This window comes from Notechis scutatus, chromosome 7 (genome assembly GCF_049901735.1).
Source record: "Notechis scutatus isolate UNSWTSFEM ecotype Mainland chromosome 7, rNotScu1.2, whole genome shotgun sequence".
Taxonomy (NCBI): Eukaryota; Metazoa; Chordata; class Lepidosauria; order Squamata; family Elapidae; genus Notechis; species Notechis scutatus.
Window position 1 is genome coordinate 15,967,968 of NC_142015.1, and position 21,826 is coordinate 15,989,793.

Sequence of the window (21,826 nt, forward strand, 5' to 3'; positions counted from 1 at the left end):
GGGAGCCTATTTTCGCTGGCAGAGCACTTCGGCCACCACAGGTGCCCCCGCCCCACCCGAGATGGCCATGCCCCCAGCCCCCCCCGGTCAAACACAACTCTGTTGTGGGCCCTCAATGAAATTGACTTTGACACCCCTGACCAAGAGTTGTCATGTCCCTCTTGGAATCTGATTCCAAAGGGGAGGCTGAGTAGCTGATAGGGAGTGGGAGTGTGGCAGGAGTTGGGGCAGGAAACGGGAGCTCACCCCATTGTGTGGTGCTTGGGTCTCAAACCCAAACCCAGGGTGTCAGTTCTCCAGCTGATAAGCTCAGCATCTTTAACCACTGAGCCATCATGGCCCTAAGTCAAGGAACTACTTTTACTGATTTTTACTTTTCCTTAAGAATAAAAGAGTCCGTCATGCCCCTGTCGGAATCTGACTTGGAGGAGGAAGCTGAACAGCTGACAGGGAATGGGAGTGTGGCTCTGTTGGCTGGGGAAGAAACTGGGGAAGGGCAAAGTCCGGCTGGGCAGAGCAGGGAAGAGGTAGAACAAGGGAGAGGTAGAACAAGGGAGAGGGAATTCAGAGGAAGACCCAGGCCCACCCCCTCTTCATCCTGGGGCACACAGGGAGGAATGGAGAAGAGAGCAACGTGGGTTGCATGGCTTATGGGGGAGGAAAGGGCCCTGATTCCCTTCATTACCTGCAGCTGGGAACACAGTGTTTTAAAAGGCAAGCTGCGCGCAGTAAGTTGTTGGGAGCAAATTGTGAATTTATCTGGTATCGTTTTGGTTTATCTGTGTTCCTGGTGTCTTCCCAACTGTATGAGTTTTGCTGTGCTTTGAAGTCTGAAAGTCCTTCTCTTGCCCAATTACTGCAACTTGGTTTGTCTGGATTTTTAGTTACAGTCTGTACCTTGTTTTGGACTGAATTTTCTCCAGTTAAAGGCTGTTCCTGGGAGAGTTTTTCCTCCAGCCGAAGGTAACCTGGACATTGGGGGCAAAGTGGAGATAATAAAGGGAGCTCTTCTTGCTTATTTGACTGTGCTGCCACACCCCGGGTGATCACAGTATCTCTACTGTATGGTCCTTTATTCCGATGCAGCTTCGGGATAGATCTGATATGCGTAAGGTGCTGAGTGGAGCACAGTTGCAATATATGCTGACGATCAATGAGGGAAGAAGCAGATCGATGTCAGTACTGGAAGGAGATGAGAGATGCTTCCTCAGCCTTACATTCTGCCCACGGGGCTCAACTGGATCTCCATGGATCACACGCGATCCATCTAGTTCTGTCCCACCAGTTGCTGCACGCTTGATGTGGCTCTGACTTAGGAGGAGGGCCCCTCTTCCAGGCAATAGTGGGGTGGAGCTATTCGGCACGGCCCCCAACCCTGGTCACCCATTATTTTGCCACATCTTAACAGCATTAAAATGACAGGTGAGCTTCTACTTTTAGCGATCAAATATCGAGATCAACATACTTGGTCAGTTCTGATAGTTCTTCCCTAGTAAACATGTTTTAAAAAACATCCGTTTCTGCAGTTCCTTAGTGTGGTGTGGGCCAGTGGTGGGATTCAATTTTTTTTACTACGGGTTCTGTGGGCGTGGCTTGGTGGGCGTGGCAGAGGAAGGATACTGCAAAATCCCCATTCCCCACCCCCACCCCACTAACCTGCTTTCCAGCTCTGTTCTCCTGTGCAGGGCAACCAAAGAAGACCCACCCGATCAGCTGGGACATGGGAGGCGGAGAATAGATGGGGGCGGGGCCAGTCAGCGATGGGATTTGCCGGTTCTCCAAACTACTCAAAATTTCCACTACTGGTTCTCCAGAACCGGTCAGAACCGGCTGAATACCGCCTCTGGGGTGGGGGATGGGTGGCAGTGGGCAGGCAAGGGGAAGGAAGGAATCCCGTTTTTATTCCTGACAGTTGCAACTACTGTGAATTATTTTGCTAAGTCATTCATTCAAGATCAATATTCTTCTCAATTCTGCATGGTTTTTTTTCCCCCTTCTTCAGTCCCCAATCTGCCTGGCTTTCTAAACTGGGACCTTCCCAATGTGAAGGATGGTTTCCATCCTTCGCTTTCTCTCTCTGAGGGGCTCCTGCTTGATTGGCTGTGTCCAGCGAAACACTTAATTCCCAACCCAAGTCAATGAATCAACAAAGTAAAATAAAGTCAATTTTCTGACAGTTTTGGAATCATTTCTTGCTGAATATGCACCAGGGTGTTCCCCAGCTGAAGAGCTGTGGCTGCCAAGTCCTTGACTGCTTTCAGCAGCCTGGTTCCTTCAAGGTGTCTGTCGTTCCTTTAAGAAAAGACACGTTACCTCCCCAACTTCTGCAGTGCCTGTCGTAGCTGCGCTTGGAGAAACGGCTTCTTTTACTGCTTGGATGTAGGAGGCCAAATATTTCTGCCGGGCCCAAGGACAGAAAATCCTGGGGGTGGGGAAACCTAATGGCCACTGGCATTGGGCCACACTCAACACACCTTAGATGCCTTCAAGCTCTGCAAGAGAGGGAAGGAAAAGGAGAGAGGAGGAGGAGGAGGAGGAGGGAGGGAGGGAGGGGAGGGGAGAGAGGGAAAGAGAAGAGGGAGGGAGGGGGAGAGGGCAAAGGAGGGTAGAAGAGAGGGGGGAGAGAGAGAAGAAGAGGAGAGAGGGGAAAGAGAAGAGGGAGGGGAGGGAAGGAAAGGGAGGAGGGACAGACAGAGGGGAAGGGAAGAGGGTGAGGGAGAGAGAAAGGAAAGGGGAGAGGGGGGAGGGAGGGGAAGGGGAGAGGAGAGAGAGAAAGGGAAGGGGGGAGGGAGGGTAGAGGAGAGGGGAGAGAAGAAAGAGGAGGGAGAGAGGGGAAGGGGAGAGGAGAGAGAGAGGGAAGAGAAAGAGGGGAAGGGGAGGGGAGAGGGGAAGGAGGGTGAGGAGAGGAGAGAGAGAAAGAAGAGGGAGGGAGAGAGGGGGAAGGGGGAGAGGAGAGAGAGGGAAAGAGAAGAGGGAGGGGAGGGAAGGGAGGTGGAGGGAAGGGAGGGGGAGAGGGGCAGGGAGGGAGAGAGAGAGAGAGAAAGAAGAAGGAGGGAGAGAGGGAAGGGAAAGGAGGGAAAGAGAAGAGGGAGGGGGAGGGAGGGGAGGGAGGGTAGAGGAGAGGAGAGAGAGAAAGAGAGGGAGGGAGAGAGGGGGAAGGGGAGAGGAGAGAGAGAGGGAAAGAGAAGAGGGAGGGGAGGGGAGGGAGGGGGGAGGGAGGGTAGAGGAGAGGGAGAGAGAGAAAGAAGAGGGAGGGAGAGAGGGGAAGGGGAGGAGAGAGAGAGGGAAAGAGAAGAGGGAGGGGAGGGAGGGAGGGAGAGGGAGGGAGGGAGGAGAGGGAGAGAGAGAAAGAAGAGGGAGGGAGAGAGGGGAAGGGAGGAGGGGAATTGAGGGAGAGAGAAAAGGAAAGGGAGAGAGGGGGGAGGAGGAGTGAGGGGGAGGGGAGAGAGAGTGAGAAAAGGGGGAAGGGAGAGAGAAAAAAACCAGAATCTGCAAAGTGTCATCGTGTAGTAGCCTTTTTTTACAAGAATGTCTTAAGTTCCTCATCTCTATTTTTTGAAAATGAAAAATGATGGAAGAGTGCCCAACTGTTTATCATCATCATCATCATCATTTTGTCCCAGTTGGGGCCCACCTGGTGCCTTACTATGTTCTCTGATCAAAAGCCAATTATTCCCTATTAAATGGACCCGTTGGCCAAAGCATAGGTTAGCCTGATAAGAAAAGCCCGTTCTGGGTCGTTTTTCAGGTGCCTTTGAAGGGGCTCTGGGCCAAGGCTGGCAAGCCAGGAGGCACCATGGTCTCTTCCCCAATGGAACTTTATAACAGGAAGGAGAAGAGGGAGGCAGTGGAGTGGAAGCTGCCTCCAATCATTCTGATAAAGTGAGTTTGTTAACTAGCCACCCTCATAAACCCCCTTGGAGGACCCGTCTTCAAATCAAGAACTCTGAGGGTTCTGAGTGCTCCGTTATGCTTTTGCTCGGTAAGAGTTTTAACTTCTGGAAATCCAAATGGATATTCAAGTAAGCAAAGAACTAGAGAGGAGTTGCAAAGAAGCTGGAATGGACTCTGAAGAAAAGCCTTTTTGCACTGTTCAATGTGCAAAAGCAGGAGAGGGAACCATACCTGACTTTCATTACTAGAGAACCAACTTGAATATTAAAGTACTAGCTCTGTACTCGTGCTTCACTACAAAACTATGTGGTTGGGCTTAGTTTTGGGGGAGGAAAATAAGGGGGGAAAAATTCTGCCATTGCCTACCAGCATCCATCAGTATTCATCTGGCTAGCGTCCTGTCAGTGTGTGAGAGAGTTGAGGGCTGTTTGGAAACTGAAACAGTATTTGCTATGTGAGCAAGTAGGAGACAGCAAGGAGCCTGGGCGTGGCTTAGCTCAAGTGTTCTGTACTAAAGCTGCTTGGTGCTGTGAAACTAAAACTGGAACTGAAACTCCTCTCCTTTGCTTGTGTTTTGCATTTGGAACAGATTTCTTTTCAGGTGGGGAGGGGGGAGTAGAATTCCTTAGCATTAGAGCGTGTTAATAATAATAATATAGGAAACAGTAATACTCTGGTGGTCGTTTTGAAAAATCCTTTCTTAGTGAGCACCTAGAAGCCAAGAGGAATATATGTGCCAAATTTCAAGTTTGTAGGCTTTACGGTTCTGGAGATTTCGTGATGATGCATGAGGGGTATTTCACTTTTATATATATAGATTTTGGGCATTCGGGAGCATCTTCTATGAAGTCGCTATTGTTACTGACCTCACCAGGTGGCGCTCTTAGACGTAGCCTCCTGGCACATAAGGCAAGTAGTGACCAGCTATGGTGCTGGTTAGCATAATGTTCTCAAAAGAACATGGGACTTAATGGAGAAAAGTCTAAAATTAGCTCCAAGGCAACAAGGATTGTGATGGGAACTGGGATTCATAAATAGCAGTTCTAAGAATCTCTGTAGAAAGTGACATGGAGACTTTTTCGGGAGGATGCCCACTATCTTATTTTATACTCCTGGACTGGGAAGGAAAAATATTGTCAAATCCATTCAGCAGAATGTATATCAAATTTATGAGGGGTATTCGCAGGAAATTAAATATGGATTTGAAGTCACAGTCCTTAAGAAAATCATCAAGCTATAATTGTTAACCAGACAACCAGAAAATAAAACATAGATTGAATCATCCTGGTTGCAGTAGCAACTGTATTCAGATTAATAATCTGAATTCATTTATAAGAGCATGCTCGTAGAACTTCTCCAGCTCACGTCTTCATGCTTAGATGGGTTGATGAGAATTCAGTATTAAACATTGTTTGGATTTCTCAATTGCTAAGGGTTGGCTGATGGTCTTTATTTGAATATTACAAACCCCCAATTCAATAACACTTAGATGAATAACATTTTCCAGGTAACGATTCAATACATGACATGACTGCAATGCACAGCCCCAAAAGGATATTTAAGTGATAGAAAATGGTTTTTGATATTGTACATGTTACAGTTTAAATCACTTCTGTTTAAATACAGTCTGTATTTATCCTTGATCCCGCACTGCAGAAGAAAACCCGTTACATTTCTGTGACTGTGTGCAAGTTAGAACTAATCCTGCCAAATTCTCCCAAGGGAAGACCATGAGGTCTATTCAGCCCAACTTTGATTTCAAGATAGGTTTTGGAAGAGTAAAATGTTTAGAGCAATGTTTCTCAAATGCAGGCAACTTTAAAACGTGTGAACTTCAATTCCCAGAATTCCCTAGCCAGCAGAACAAAATGAAGGCATTCCTTAGAATCACTGGGATTGCACCATGTACTACAAGTTGCAATGTAGTTTTGAATTTTAATTATATTTCCTTCTCTCAGCATTATGGCATTCTACATAAGCTGAAGCTTCAAGGAAATTTCACTGCAGTAGCCTAGCCTCGATTACAAAAGGTGGGAGCCAGAAGAAAGGCCTTCTCTGCGGTGGCTCCCTCCCTCTGGAACATCATTCCTTCGGGGAAATTAGGCTGGGCTCCCACTCTAACGCTCTTTTGAAACTCTCTGAAGGAGGTGATTTTGCCATGAGCCTGGAGCCTCAGAGCGGGGTGGAGCCCATTAAATGGTTGGCATGAGTGTGTGTTGCCCCCGGGGAGGGTTATTATTTTGTGATTATTTTATTATTTTTATTTCTTTTATATTGCATTTCTAATTCCTGTAAGCCACCTTGAGTTGCTGTGAGAGAGTAGGTGGCAATATAAATTTTCATAAATGAACGAATGAATGACTCCTGAATGAACAGATAGGCATCAAGATGACAGAGGATTCAGAAGACCTCACTGCAAGTCAAGGGCTCTGAATATTCTCACAAATCAGTTCAATTGACTATAGATACAGGTGTCCCTCAAGTCTTTGCTGGACCAAAACGCCCAGTGGTTTAAACTGTTGAGCATGCTGGCTACATTGGTAATTCAGCAACCACAGGAGGACTGCCAGTTGCCCTTTCCAGTTGCAAATGCCCTTCATCCAAAAGCCACGGCAACAATGCAACCATTTTAGATGGCTGGGTTTCATTGGAGGGCAGTTGCACCATTGATCTGGGTTTCTTTTCTTTTTTACATTTACTATTGAATGAATCAACATGGACGATCTAAAATGAATTGAACGCATTGGCTGGAATGTCCCTGATACATTCTGCTTTTCAAGGATAAAGGTTATCTAGCTATTCCGTACATGTGCAAGATTTTCACACTGCCATCCCTGAACTGCCTCCTCTGTCACTGAAGCCATTAGCATCGTTCCCTGACAACTCCTTAATGTGCCAGAACAGCTCAGGGTCCATCATGGAGCTAAATGAAAAGGGGCAGATGGTTTCTATCCCAGCTCTATCAAAAGAGGCACCAGGAAGGCTCTGCTTGGGAGGGGTTTGCATTTTAAGTGGGTTGCTTACACTCATCTGAAGCTGGTGATGAGCATGCGGCAGATTGAACCTGTCTCATTCCACTCTGGACACATTTTTTTAACGTATCTGAGACCCCACATAAACAGGGACAGGATCTCAAAACTCCCAACGTCGTCCTCTGCAGCAGGAGGATGGTCCAGAGGTGAGAATAGCAAATGACACCTAAGCAACCAACTTAAAGGCACCTTCTGTCTACCCATTTTGGCACTGGCTGTTCAATTGTCATTCTCTGTTAATTAGGGAACTCAGAGGAGAACCTCTTATGAAGGACACTGCGATCAGCATTTTGACAGGCTAATGTTGCAATAACGGCTGACTCTAGATGTTACATTTCCATAAAAGCAACTGAACATGTGGTTGCTGTCTTTTCCCTTTGGATCAACTGGGCTGCATGCTCAGCATTGTAACAATTCTTTTAAACTGTTCACATTGTCTTCCCAAATATGTGTGTGTATATGTGTGTGTGTGTGTGTGTGTTTGTGTGTATGTCTATACTTTCAGGGATCATTTCTATAGTATCCAACTAGAGAAATGCACTCGAAAGTGATCGGCTGAACACACATTTACACACACACACACACACACACACACACACACCTTTTGTCTGAGTATTTTACAGAGCCAGGAATTGCAGCACAGAATTTGGAGAAGCAAGCAGGGCCAACCAGAAGTGTGCCATACAAATAGGGCATCAACTTTTAAAAAGAAATTCGGAGAAAATCATGGAAATGATAGGCCATTGGCAGTGATGGTTATCAAAGGAAAGATGCAAAGAGGAACAAACCCTACTGCAGGGGAGTCTATCCCTGGCAACTTTATGACTTGTGGATTTCAACTCCCAGAATTCCCCAGCCAGCATTGGACAACTTGCCCAGTTGGAAGAGAAGCAATTGCTTTTGTATTCTGCAAAGGACAAAGCCTGCCTCACTTCTCTTTTTGAGAAGGTCAACCAGACATGTGGATGGAGACAATTCTGTTGACGTAGTAGGCTTGAATTTTAGATAACATCTAACAATGTTTATCATCAAAGGTTCTTGAGTAAAATTAACTCTTTTGGGGGTAGGAGAGCTTTTCCTTTTATGGATTCCTAACATTTAAAAAACAGAATGTGAAGCATAGAATAATTGGCTAATTTTATTAATGGAAGGAAACAAGAAGAGAAATTTATCAGGATCTGTGACAGGTCTGGTTTTTTTTTTTAATTTATTCATAAATGATCTTGATTTAGATGTATGCAGTTGACTGAGTTTGTGGATAATACTAATACTTATTCAGGGTAATAAGAACCAAAAGTGATTGTAAAGCACTCTATAAAGATCTTTTAAAATCAGGATAACGTTTGATCAAATTGCAATGCAATTCAGTGTAAGTAAAGTTATACACACCAGGGCAAAAAGCTCTAATTTCATATATATGCTAGTCAGGTCTGAGTTGTCTATAGGTAACAAGGAAGAAGCTCTTGAGGCCATAGTAGATAACTCAATGAAGAGGTGTGGGAGTTGTAAGGAAGACGAAGTCCATGCTAAGTATCATTATGCAAGGATTAAAAACAGGAACGTCTAACTTGGGAAAAAAAACCATACATCCTTTTGGAGGATAAAGTAGAGCTGAAAAAAGAAGAGGAGAAGGCAAGTAAAATACTTTACAGGATTTAAATAAAAGGCTACGCATTTGAAGCTGTATAGCTTGAAAGAATGGCAATTGAGAGATAGAACATGCTCAAATCGTATTTGGCATCAACTGCCTGGCTAGGGATTTTATGACGATTAAGTACCACCAAGTCAATATCAACTCATGGGTAGATATTTTCTAGGAGAATCTGTCACTAACCAAGACTTTCAACATTCTTTCCCATTGTTGCTATAATTGAATTCATCCACTGCTATTGGTCATCCTCTTCTTCTTTTCCCTTTTCCCTTTTCCAACTTTATAGACTTCTCCAGAGAGCTAGATCTTTGCATAATGTGAAATATAATAATTGATGTGGAATTAATTAACACAGTAATTGTTAATTGCACAATTAACCTGTGGAATTCATTACTACCAACAGCAGGGAGCCGTTATGAGGTTAGAGCAGCCTAGAAGTGTTATAAATAGGTAGGTAGGTAGGTAGGTAGGTAGGTAGATAGATAGATAGATAGATAGATAGATAGATAGATAGATAGATAGATAGATAATGGAAATTGGAAGCCAAGTCTACCATGGGGTATAATTCTCACATCTGAGTTAAGGCACATCCCCTCAAATAGCAGCTTCAAGACAATGTCAGTCCTTTGAGCAGGACCAGGTCAAGAAATTTAAAAAATGCTGAGATTCTGGGAATGCTACTTTAACATCATATGGCATACTAACAGAATCTTGATTGTCTGTCCAAGTTTTACTCTGTCCCATCTTGTACATAAACAAATCGAGACAAGAAAATTCCTTTTTTTAATGCTTCTTCTGTCTCAGAATAGGGCAATTTCTTTTCCAAGTTTTTCCTGCACAGCTTGTTCCTCCCTCCCTCCCTCCCACCCCAACACTCCCTCTCCTATACCTTTCCCAAGGTCGGCTCTAAATCCCTTTATAGACCACAAGTGAAATAGATCTATGTCTTCTACTGGTAAGAGGCCTAGCCACTGGCAGAAGGAGCACTGGATCGGGATGGATCTTGGCTTAATCCAACAGGCCTGTTCTTCTGGTGTAGAGAATAACTATATTCCACTCCGCATGCAAATCATTGTTAACTAAGTCTATTCTTTAAAAGCAAAGAGTAAACAAATTCCTGCGACATTTCTCAAGTCCACTCTCTGGCATTTCCTGCTTGGCTAAAATAATAGATAGATAGATAGATAGATAGATAGATAGATAGATAGATAGATAGATAGATAGATAGATAGATAGATAGATAGAGATATATAGATATATAGATATATAGATATATAGATATATAGATAAGTTCCCATCTAAAACACCCTTTTTTTTTTAAAAAAAAAAAAGCTTTTTATTTTTATAACAAAAACAAACAAATAAAACCATATTTCAGTTCAACAGTGTGTCAGTTGGGTGCATATATCTTGTGCACATAATAATATTATCATACATTTTTTATTTGTTTATATTTATAACCATTCTAATCAATATTTTATATCACATTGGTCAAGTATTATATTATCATTACCGTTGTAATTATTATCTTTCAAAAATATATTTCATCCTTACCTCAATTACATTCATTCTCTTACTCAATCTAAGTCAATCAATTATCACATGTTTCCATTTTTTACTCTTCTGTCTAACCATTCATAGAATAAATTCCAAATCTTATAATAATCTTTTTCTTCCTGTTCTCTAATTGCCATTGTCAATCTACTCATTTCTGCACATTCCATTATTTTCTTAATTTCCTCCTCTGTCAGAATTTTCTCATTTTTCCAATTTTGTGCAAATAAAAATTCTAGCTGCTGGGTGTCAGAAGTGGGGTCTAAAACACCTTGACAGCCACGATCAGACAGCACAGTCTGTCGGTTTAAGTCCTCAATCTAAACCAGTACAGTCAGAGATTTCTGTGTACTTCCTGTAGACTCCCAGAGAGAGGAGAGAATTTACAGTCTGTGTAAACCCAGAGCCCAGACTTTTGCAGTAAGCAAATAATTAATACATATGAAGTCAGAATGATCCCTGCCTGTTCAGTTGAGGCTTTGCTCCACATTTGGAAGGCTTCCCACTGGGTGGTCGAATGCATCAAGAAAGACACCAGGCTGGTTCTATCTCGGGTGAGCTGCCCCGATCACGAGCTCGGGAAGCTCTTTTATTAAAAACACATAGTGATACGTCACAAGCGGTGAACTCTATCCAATCATCATGTTACATGAGTAGGAATGTTAGTGGACACATAGTAGCATCAAATCACAGTTTTAGATGGTCAGTTTGGAAGGTACAAAGTAGCAAATCAGCACCTGCAGTCCAGTTAGCAGCCCATGGTGTCGTGTTGCTGATTGATGTTCTTTGTTCCTGGTACATGTTTTTCAGCCTACGTGAGGCCTGGCATGTACCGAAACTGTTGAAGCTGATTTATTACTGCATTCAGTCCTCATGTAAAAGCCTCCCAAAACAAATGTGTAAGAGACCTCAACTTACAGCAGTTCTTTTAGTGACCATTCAAAGTTACAACGGCATTGAAAAATGTGACTTATGACCATTATTCACAGTTCCAACCTTTGCAGCCTTCCCAGGGCAGGGATGGGATTCTACCTGGTCGGATCAGTTCTATAGAACCGGTTGTTACGATTCTGTGCAGTTTGGAGAACTGGCAAATCATGCCACTGGCTGGCCCTGCCCCTCTCCTCCCTGCCCACTTACTCCTTACCTGGATTGTGTGCCACCCAACTTGCCTGCTTTGTGCTATTTTTTCTTTTTCTCCCCCCCAACCACCAGCTGTTCTGCTGTGCCGGGAGATTTAGATTAGCTAGAAAGCCGGAAATCATTGCTTTCTAGCTAATATAAAAGCAGAGCTGAACCTTCCTTAGGACTGAAGCTTCTATTTTTCAGTGCAGACTCAGGCAGCAGATTTCAGAAAGATAGATCTCTGAGTGAATCTGTGATTCTGTGAGCAACTCAATCTGCCTGCCTGCTTTGCCTGATTTTGGGTAAAAGTTGCTCTGTTTTTTATAAAAAATTCAATGTTTACATATTTACAATATTTACATACAAGCCACACCCAGCCAGTCACATGACCACCAAGCCATGCCCACAAATTAGGCCATGCCCACAGAACCGTTAAGAAATTTGAATCTCACCTCTGCCCCAGGGTCACATTATTAAAATTCAGATGCTCGGCAACTGGTTCATATTTATGACCATTGTCCTTTTGTGACCTTCTGACAAGCAAAGTCAATGGGGAAGCCAGGTTCATTTAACAACCAGGTTACTAACTTATCAACTGCAATGATTCACTTAACAACTGTGGCAAGAAAAGTCATAAAATGGGGCAAAACTCATTTAACAAATATCTCACTTAACAACAGAAATTTTGGACTCAGTTGTGGACATATGTTGAGGACTACCTGTATATAAACTGGCAGCTGGGTATGCAGACCAACATACTTTCAAATATTTGAAAAACTGTTTTGGGGGCCACTCCATCTTTGTTCATCTTTGTGTCAGCCTTCAAGATCTACTGCTTTGCATCTTTTCTACTGCCTTGCATCTTTTGGCTGCCATAAGTAATGGGGGGAGGAGGGGGGATATTGTCTGGGAAGAGAGCTGTGTTCTTGTGTTGTGTAAATGAGAAGTGGGGGGGAGTATAAATTCCTGCTTTTAGGTTTCTATTTCTCGCTTAGCTTTCTTTTCTCTGCGCAGCTGCAAACCTTTATCAAAATATGCCAAGGTCAACGGACAGAGGCCTCATCACCACCTGAAGATGTCCACATGATCATATTCAGAACTTTTAATTGGAAGAATCTTTTGAACTATGGGGGGTGGGAACAATTTCATCACTTTGTATATGTGATCTGCGTGCCTAAAATCTCAGATTCAGAATCCTATTTGATGCTACCACTTCATTTTTCAGTAAAAGAATTCTTTTCTCTAACTTATGGAGTCTAAGTATTTCTTTCTTGGATTTTGAATGGAGCACCGCCTGACACTTTGATGCTTTGGTGGATATTAATTTAGTTATTATTTATTTATTTTACTTACATTCTGCCTTTATTATTTTATAAACCACTCAAGACAGTGAACTTATCCAATACTTTTTCCTCCTCTTATTTTCCCCACAACAGCAACCCAACCATCCAAGCCTTGGGTGTCAAACGCACACATCCCATCTAACTGGCCACCCCAAATGCACGTGGCTTGCCCCAGCATTACCCATTTTCCCCATTTCTTTTTTTTTTGTGATTCCCCAGAGCAATGCAGTTGCTGAAGATGCAAAGGAAAAAGCAGCATATGCTGGGAGGGAGAGATGACAAGGCAGAGATTAACACTCTCACTCATACACACCAGGAGGGGACAGAATGAAAATTGCCAGAGAGTACAACAGAGATAAAAAGGCATGACAAATGAATGTCAAGAGAGAAAGTCATATCTATATTAATGAGAGGAGCTTGGAAAGGAAAACTCAGCCTAAAGAACAGAGGGACAGAAGTCAGACGTAGCTGGACTGGCTCAGTTAGCCCAGTCTCCTGCAGGAAAAGCAACCTGCAATAGCCAGAAGAGGGAGTGAATTTGCATTTCTCTAAAGAACAAACTCCACCTTTGCAGTGTGCACAAAAACTGGCGGGCTTTCCCCGAGATCTGGTTAGTTGCCAAGTGTGATTAGACTTTGTGAAGCTCTGCATTTTAGAGGGAGGTATATTGTACCTACGTGCGGCAGATCATCTGATGAAAGTAAATGCTCCTTCTTATTCGGGGGAAGATTGGAAGATAAGGAGCTGCTCTTGAAGAAGATATTCCTGGAAAAGGAGAAGCCGCCAATCGTGAGCTTGTACTTTTTAATATTGGGAGAGAAAGAGAAGAACCTGAAATAAAGTTAAATGATTTGTGAAAAGGGATGGGGGATATAAGAGCAGAAGTTTCCCAGTTCACCTGTTATCTTCTCACTTCTGTATTTCGTTTTGAGGCAGAAAGAACATCGAGGGTAAGGCTTTGCCTATCTCTCTAATCTATCTTTAGAACCATACTGAAAAGGTGATAAGCAGCTCCATCATCACAAACATTTACTGCTTAGATACAATCCTAACGCCAAGAACTGACCTGCATCCCAAAAAGGTGGGATTTTTTTAAAAAAAGGGACTTTGTAAAAATAAATTAAGTAAAACAACCCACAGATCTTACTGGGTTTTTTATAGCAGGGTAAGTTGGAAATGCTGTAAGAGTAAGGAAAGTAACTGTTGTGGTTTGCCCGCAGCCTGTGCAGACAGCTGTGGAATCCAACAGTGGAGAAGAAGGGGGACCAGTCCGGGAGTCTAGGGAGGACAAGGACCCTACATCCGATACAGAGACGGGGCCAGGACAATCTGGGAGTTATGTGCTGATTCCGGAGCCTCCAGAATCTGGCAGCAGCAAGGCAGAGGAACAAGGGGAGCCTGTCCCCAGTGCACATGGCACAGAGCTGCCAGAAGGCAAGAGCAGCCAAGACAAAGGGGGCAATTCGAGTGTAAGGCTTGGAGGTGATTGGCCGTCCCTAAGGTATAAAGGAAGGGCAAAGATAGAGAAACCTTTGCAGGAAGCAAAGTCGTTCACTCTGTTCGGATTAAACCTTGAAGCTCTGTGTGGACTTTGTACTTCAGTTGGTTTTTACAGTTAAGTTGGCACTTTAGTTGTTGGCTGTTTGGGACTCATTACGGGCTGGCAATGAAGATTATTCCCAGCACTGAAATAAAACCAGAGCTGTTTGGACTAAGTGCGTGCTTAATTACTGTCTCAGGAAGCCTTGGTCAGAACAGTAACATATAAAGCAGGGGTCTCCAACATTGACAGCTTTAAGCCTGGTGGATGTCAACTCCCAGAATTCGCTGGCTGGGGAATTCTGACAGCTGATGTCCGCCAGGCTTAAAGTTGCCAAGATTGGAGACCCCTGATATAAAGCATCTCGACTCCATTTGTCATGACTCTATCAAAATCTGATTCTGAAGGGGAGGCCAAGCAGCTGACAGGGTGTGGGAGTGTGGCTCCAGTGGCTGTGGAAGAAATTGGGGAAGGGCATAGTCCAGCTGGGCAGAGCAGGGGAGAGATAGAGCAAGGCAGAAGGAATTCAGATGAAGATCCAGGCCCACCTCCTCTTCATCCTAGGGCACGGAGTGAGGAACGAAGAAGGGAGCAATCTGAGTTGCGTGGCTTATAGGGGAGGAAAGGGTCCTGATTCCCTTCATTAACTGCAGCTGGGAACACAGTGTTTAAAAAGGGAGTTTGCGCACAGCAACTCATGGGAAGCAAATCGTGAGTTATCTTTTATGGTTGAGGCTTATCCGGGTTCCTGGCATTTTCCCAACTGTGTGTGTTTTGTTGGCTTTTGAAGTCTGCAATTCCTTATCCTGCCCTGTCCAGTTAGTTGGGAGAGTTTTTTTCTCCAGCCGAAGATAACTTGACATTGGGGGCAAAGTTGGAGGTATTAAAGGGACTCTTCTTACTTATGTGACTGTGTTGCCTTTGTGTCACACCCAAGGTCATAATACCATTTCTGTCTAGGGTGCAAATCTAGTAGCACTTTGGAGTCTAACAGCCAAATTACACATGACATAAAATTTGGATTTATATTATTGGGATTTCACTCTTTGAAATGTTAAATAGAAAAAAAAAATGCTCACATTCAGAACCAGGGCAACTTTGCTAAGGAGAATTCACTTGAGTCCCTCCTTCCTTGCTGGAGCTTTAATTAAACCCTTCCAATAATTCTTGTGGGGCATTCAGAAAAATCAGTAGTTAGGATTGAGTTGACATGAAATCAGAAGTAGCAAGATCAGGAAAGATCAACACTTCTACTTTGGAACAGGTAACCAAGGAAACACAATGAGAAGGCCAAAAAAAAAAAAAAAAATCCAAAATGAGAAAGTTGCTTGTTTTAATTCAGGTCTTACAAATGTTGTGCTCTTTCAATTTCTTGCCTGATGACTCCCAGTAGGCTGATAGCATAGCCTGTTTGGAATTCTGAGAGCTGTCTGTTTGAAAAATGCCAGGTAATAGTGACACCTGTATCTTGTTTTTCTCCACAGTGTAACTCCACAAACAAGGAACATAGTAAAAGCAGAAAATAAGCAAGCACCACATTAAAATATATGTGCAGAGGAGTAAAATAATGCAGCACAATGGAAACAATAAAGATATCAGCTCTGAAACAAAGAATGTCTACTGCACAGAACTGTCTTTAAAGTCTGCTTGAAAGCAATGATGGGCAAGGTTTTGTTCCTTAAGTTAGGCATCATCTGGTGCTCCCCAGAGCCGTCTTATGCTCCCCTTCATCTGTTGTGAAACCATACTGGACTCTGTGGTGGAATGAAAATTATTCCTGTGTACATGCTACAAAAGATTTTTAGACTATAAAGCAAGAAATATATATAGCTATGAGCAGAAATCTGGCAATGCAACTGTCCATGGCAGAATGCAGAGGACTTTTCATAACCTTTATGAAAGGTTCTTACAAATCTTACATTGTCCAATCTACAGATTATTTGCTTCTCTAAAAGTGATTTGTGTGAGCAGTTTTTCAATAATACTTCGATGCGAAAGCACTCTGTGAATAGACAGGTACCCCTTAAAAGTTTTTAAGGAGATGTAGAATTGCATCCTGTTAATAGTTGTCTTAAATTCAAGTCCCTAACTAACAAATGTAGAAAAAGATTTTCAAATTGTAATCAAATCTAGAAGAATTAGAATTCCAGACATTTCCACGTGCTCATTTGTCAAAGGTCCATAGCAATTCCAAATATCCTTCTTCTTTTCTTCTCATTCACCACTATTCACCCAAGACATTCCATGAGAAGAGAAGAGAAGAGAAGAGAAGAGAAGAGAAGAACATCTCACAATTTCCCAACTGGACTGCTTCTGAATAGCTTACAGGACCATTTAATATCTTCTGTCTTGGAGGCAGATGATTCTATTCATTCTCAAAGGTGCTGTTTCAAAAGGCAATTGGGCTGCTTTTTCCCTGAGAAATAAGACTTTTCACTTCTCATCCAAGAAGCTGCATCAGTTCTTCATTGACAAAGCTTCATTCAGAACCAATGAAGCTTCTTGGATTAGTAGTGAAATGTCTTTGTCTTTTTCCTCAAGGAAAAAGCAGTCCAGCTGCCTTTTGAAAAAGCACCTTTGAGCCAACTTTGACCTGGATGATTTAGAATGTCTACAGATTCTATTCAATGTTTACAACCAGGACCATGGACAGCTCTTGGTGAGGAACAGGGCAAAACTCTATAATTGGATTTGCAGAGGTTCAGATGCCATTAATGTCATCCTACTAGCTTCCTTCTACCTGGGTCACAAATCAGGCAAATAACTGCCATCTCAGTAATTTGTCATATGACCCAGAGTCTCTGGAAGCTGTGCGGCTTATAACTTTAATATATTAATTAACATATAATAATATAATGCATATTAATAATATAACAATATATTGTTAGCTTATTTGAAGAAATGTCCTTAATATAGAACAAAGAAACCAAGTTCTTTATGGACTTGGAGGACAAAACTTTATGTCCCTTGAGACTCCTTTTTGCTCAAACTTTGTTTATCCATGCAGGCTTGCTGTCTTTTGTCTTTTCTGGCAAGTAATACAAGAGTGATTATCAGAACAAGCACCATTCAATGGCTTTTTATTCTGCTGTTAGGAAACTCCCTCAGTGCTCCCATCTTAGCACAAAGTGACTCTTCTGAAGGATTGGTTCCTTGTCAGGTAAATTAATCCATCTGAGTATTTTCTTCAAAGTGTCCCTTGTAGCATTGGAGGGATGTGTGTTGCTTATTTTATCAAAGATATTCATCATGCTCATAAAATAGATTGACAAATGATATCTCTCCTCTGTGATGACCTAGGCTTTCAAGTGGTATTCTAATTCTAAATCACATCAACAGTCCAAGCGTTGCAAGGGATTCCTACTGAACCAGTGGCTTCAGCTGCACAACAAGTTCCCTTTTATTAAAAGATAAAGGTGTTAACTTTTATAGCCTGACATATCTTTCTCTCAGCCTGACTACCATAGGCATCTTCACCAGACTATGGAACCTTGCTAAATAAATTACAAGGGACATTAAATAAATATTGTAATGAGTCTCTTTGAACTAGCAGGATTCCAGGATGCTCAGATCCTTTTCTTTAGCAGTCTTACATGAAATAAAAGAATGAGATTAGTAAGCGTATTTCTGCCTTTTATGTCAGTAGGAAATCTATTCATGTTGATAAGATGCAGCTTTAAATTAACATAAAGTACATCTTATTATTAGGCCAATAGTTGGCAGGTATGAAAATCCCATGATTTAATTTATATGTATATGTTGCATTAGCTGATTTCAGAGTTCAATCATTTTTTTTTTAAAAAAATGAAATCAATACATATATTAAATGTACAAAGAAAAAGCATGTTTCACTTTATTTATTTTTTATATAGCAATAGCAATGGCACTTGAACTTATATACTACTTCACAGTACTTTATAGCTTCTCTAAGCAGTTTACAGAGTCAGCATATTGCCCCCAACAATCTGTGTCCTCATTTTACCAACCTCAGAAGGATGGAAGGCTGAGTCAACTTTCAGCCAGTGAGAATCGAACTGCTGAACTGCTGGCAGCTGGCAGTCAGCAGAAGTAGCCTGCAGTACCGCATTCTAACCATTGCATCATCACGGCTCCTATATAATTGTTTTAAGAATTTTGCTTATAAAGGAAGAATCTAAAACTTAAAGAGAAGAAATTAGAATAGAAAAAACCCGCTAAAAATTGTAAGGAAAAAGAAAAAAGTCATTTTTTCCCTCTACATAAAATCTTTAGTCCCTTCTATTGTCCAGTTTTTACATCATGAAATTACTTATCTCTGCTATATCTTCCAAAAACCAAAACAGATGCATTTCCTACAACAATAAGTTTGTTTTTTATAATTAATTCCAAAATCTCATTGTAAAAGTTTCAATATTTCAAATTTATCTGACTGCTTAATCCATTTAGAACTTTCTAAAAGAAAATTCTTATTTAGCTTTTTGCTGCTTGTTTCAGATGTTCTTAAGCTTATAATTAATTTTTTCTTTTGTTCAGAGTAGAATATAAATTCACCTGATAAGGACTTTTCAAACTTGTTCTTCCAAACATCTCTACTCACTTTAATATGATTAATAGACAATTTTCAAAAGCAATTAGAAAGTGAGGTTTGCAAACTTAGTTTCCCTTAAATGATTCTTCCACAGTTGCAAGCAAGATTGCTCTTCCTGTCATCTCCTGATGCTCAAGCCACTATCTTGCAGGTTCCATGTTGGGAGTAGCTGTCTGGAGGACGCGTGGGCAATCCCCTATCCTCTTCTTATCCAGAGAGATTCCAAGGAATCAGTTTACTCATAGTTCCTTGGTCTTTTCGTGGTTGTCAACTTCACTTTCACAGAGCTGTTTTAATTGGCCATAACTCCTCTGGAAGTCCAAAATGAAACATGTTTCATTTTAAATTAATATAAATATCTAAAAAGCAATTTATATGTTCTTAATCTTAATCTCTATAAATGCATCATGGCACTAGCAGTGACAAGGTAGGTCCATATTTGTACTAAATACTGTGAATCACCAAATTTAGTAGTTTCTACATGTCAAACTGGATTATATAAGTCTCTGACTGGTGAACAGTTTTTTTTAGTTGACAAACAAATCATTAGGGCTGTGCAGTGATTCCCATTCAGTTTCCAAAAGTTGCTTCCTTATGTATGAGAAGGCAAATGCAGTCATTGAAAACTGCTGTTAAACTCTTGAATCAAATTAGTTGATGAAGCTGAGGGCATGAAAACTACTCAGATTAAACGTAAGGAGAAATTTATGAGCAAACATGAAGAGGACTCCATCTTCAAGTGGCAAGAAGGGGCAAAAAGTTAGTTCTGTTGAACCATCAATGCTTGCTTTTAATAGATGAGGATTTCAGGAGTAGGAGTAGAAGTTGAAGTTACACAATAACCGTATCTGCATCCAGATTGGGCCAATACACTTCCTTGAAGAAGAATTAGGTCCATGACCAAGGCGAACCACCATGTCTTAAGATCGTTATTATTGAGAACAATCCTGATCAGGGGATCTGAAGAATGAATCCCTTAGTAGCTCTCCAACCTCTGCTATTACACCCACCCTCCAGGAGATGGCAAAGTACCCAAGCTGAAGATCAGTCAAGAAAGCATAAAACTTATTGAGAAGTATGACCCCCACTCCCTCTCATGCTGATTGAACTCCATAGTTTGAGTTAGCTTTGGTTAAGTTCCACTGATTTCAAGGAATTAACCATAATATACTGATTAATGTGCTCTGATAAATTTTAATCAGTGGAATGACTCCAGAAGTTGCAAGTGCTCAAACTCTGGAGGCTTTTAAGTAGAAATTGGACAACTATTTGTCTGAAATGGTATAAGGGAAGTTGGAACAGAAGACCACCCCCCAAGGCCCCTTCCAGCTCTGTTCTTCTGCTAAAAGAATAGAGCTGGGAGATAAATATATGGGGCTACCAAATGTCTTGATTATCCAGAGAAGAAATTGTTCTGTCCATTGTGTTCAACAAGTATGGATAGAACTGTTAATGCAAAGACTATTCCAAAATGTAGACATTGACTTCTTGTATTACATTGGCATGTTTGCCAATGCAAAAACTCTCACCAGTGAGGACTTATTATTAGACTTTCATTGACCAGCTTGCATCCAACTAACCAATGACTACAATATCCAACTGATAAGAAATGTTGCAACTTTCAGCTCTTTATTTTGATGCACTGTGGTGGCTACTTCAATAGACTAATTTCAGGATCATGTCTGATATGGGATTACAAAGGAAAAATATGTAACCCAAATGTTGGAGTATCTTTTCAGTTGTCCAGCTAGTTTTAAAATGCCAATATTCACCATTGTGAACATAACCTTTGCAAATGTATGTAACCTTAAAATAGTATAGTTTTGCAAAGCAAAATCTTAAAAATACAATTATGCTAATATTTATTATATTGGAAATCTTGATAGTTGGTGGACTGTCAACCTTAATAAATCCCATTGGATTTTGAATTGGATTGATTATTAAATAATTTACTAGTAAATAGTAAAACTAATTTACCAATTTCAGTGAATCTAGTCTGACTAAGTCTTGGATCCAAGTAATCAACCAAGAGAATTACTTTATTCTAAACATAAACCATTTAGCTTTAACAATACTGGTCTTTTATTATCTTTAGTCCTTCAGGGACTGGATAGTAAAACCTAAAGGCAGATGTGTGACATCTACAAAGTAGACCTGAACAGTAGATCACCAAATCTACAGTAGTTTAGAAAAAGCCAACCTCCAAATCTTCTAAAGAGCTTTGAAAAGAGATTTTATCTCTCATTTTGCTGTTTCCTTTTTGCAGGCTGTTCTTAGCTCATCTTTTCTTGATTTCATAATAATATCCTTGTGACTTTAAAAAAAAAAAAAAACTAGCTGAGGGCCTTAACCCGTACCTGAATTCACATTAATTTGAGCCCTGTCTGATTCATTTGATGATCCTTAGGTTGAAAAAAGTTTTCTGGTTGCTCCTAGGATTCAGAATAGAAGCTTTCCTATTGTGACTTCTTTGGGCCTATGTATTATTCATAAACTTTCTTGTTCTGGGCAAGGAAAGGAACCAAATAAATATTAATTTCAAAGTCATACAAAGCCCTCCATACCTTCTGCAGTGGCTCTCATTGCTCCAGGGACATAGCAGAACCTATCACGCAGAAAAGTAGAAATACATTACCTGAAAAATAATGTTATCAAACAATTATCAAAATAATTATTCCGTAACCAGAATGAATAGTAACAGTACAATGGAATATTAATATGCCATGCATTTTAAATATTTTAATATTAAATTGCACGTGAGGAGTTGTGCCAAGTACCTGTATCGTATGATATTCTTAAATTGCTACTTTAAATTGGACCTTATCCAACAATCACATTCAGCACCAAGAGCTGAAAATCAGGTCTTTTTACTCTGTTCTATGCTACTTGAAAGTCCTCTGGAGACCATGCTTCAACTGTCAAAGCCAAAATTATAGAAAATAAATCCTGTTCTGATAGATTGTAACTCTGAATAAACAAAGGGAACCACAACCCTAGATGACAGAATGTTAACTATGTTAAGCAGTTCCAGCAAAGGTGAATTAAAAATAGTTGACATTTGTTTATGTTATGGTGGCTCTGTGTCCCAGAGCCTGGTTTCATGATTTAGTGAAATTCACA

The 21,826-nt window shown here is 41.3% G+C and overlaps 1 pseudogene; it reads left to right on the forward strand.

The window, feature by feature from the left end:
• Positions 1–7,415: 7,415 nt before the first annotated feature.
• LOC113414505 (small nucleolar RNA U3) lies at positions 7,416–7,493 on the forward strand (annotated as a pseudogene).
• Positions 7,494–21,826: the final 14,333 nt, after the last annotated feature.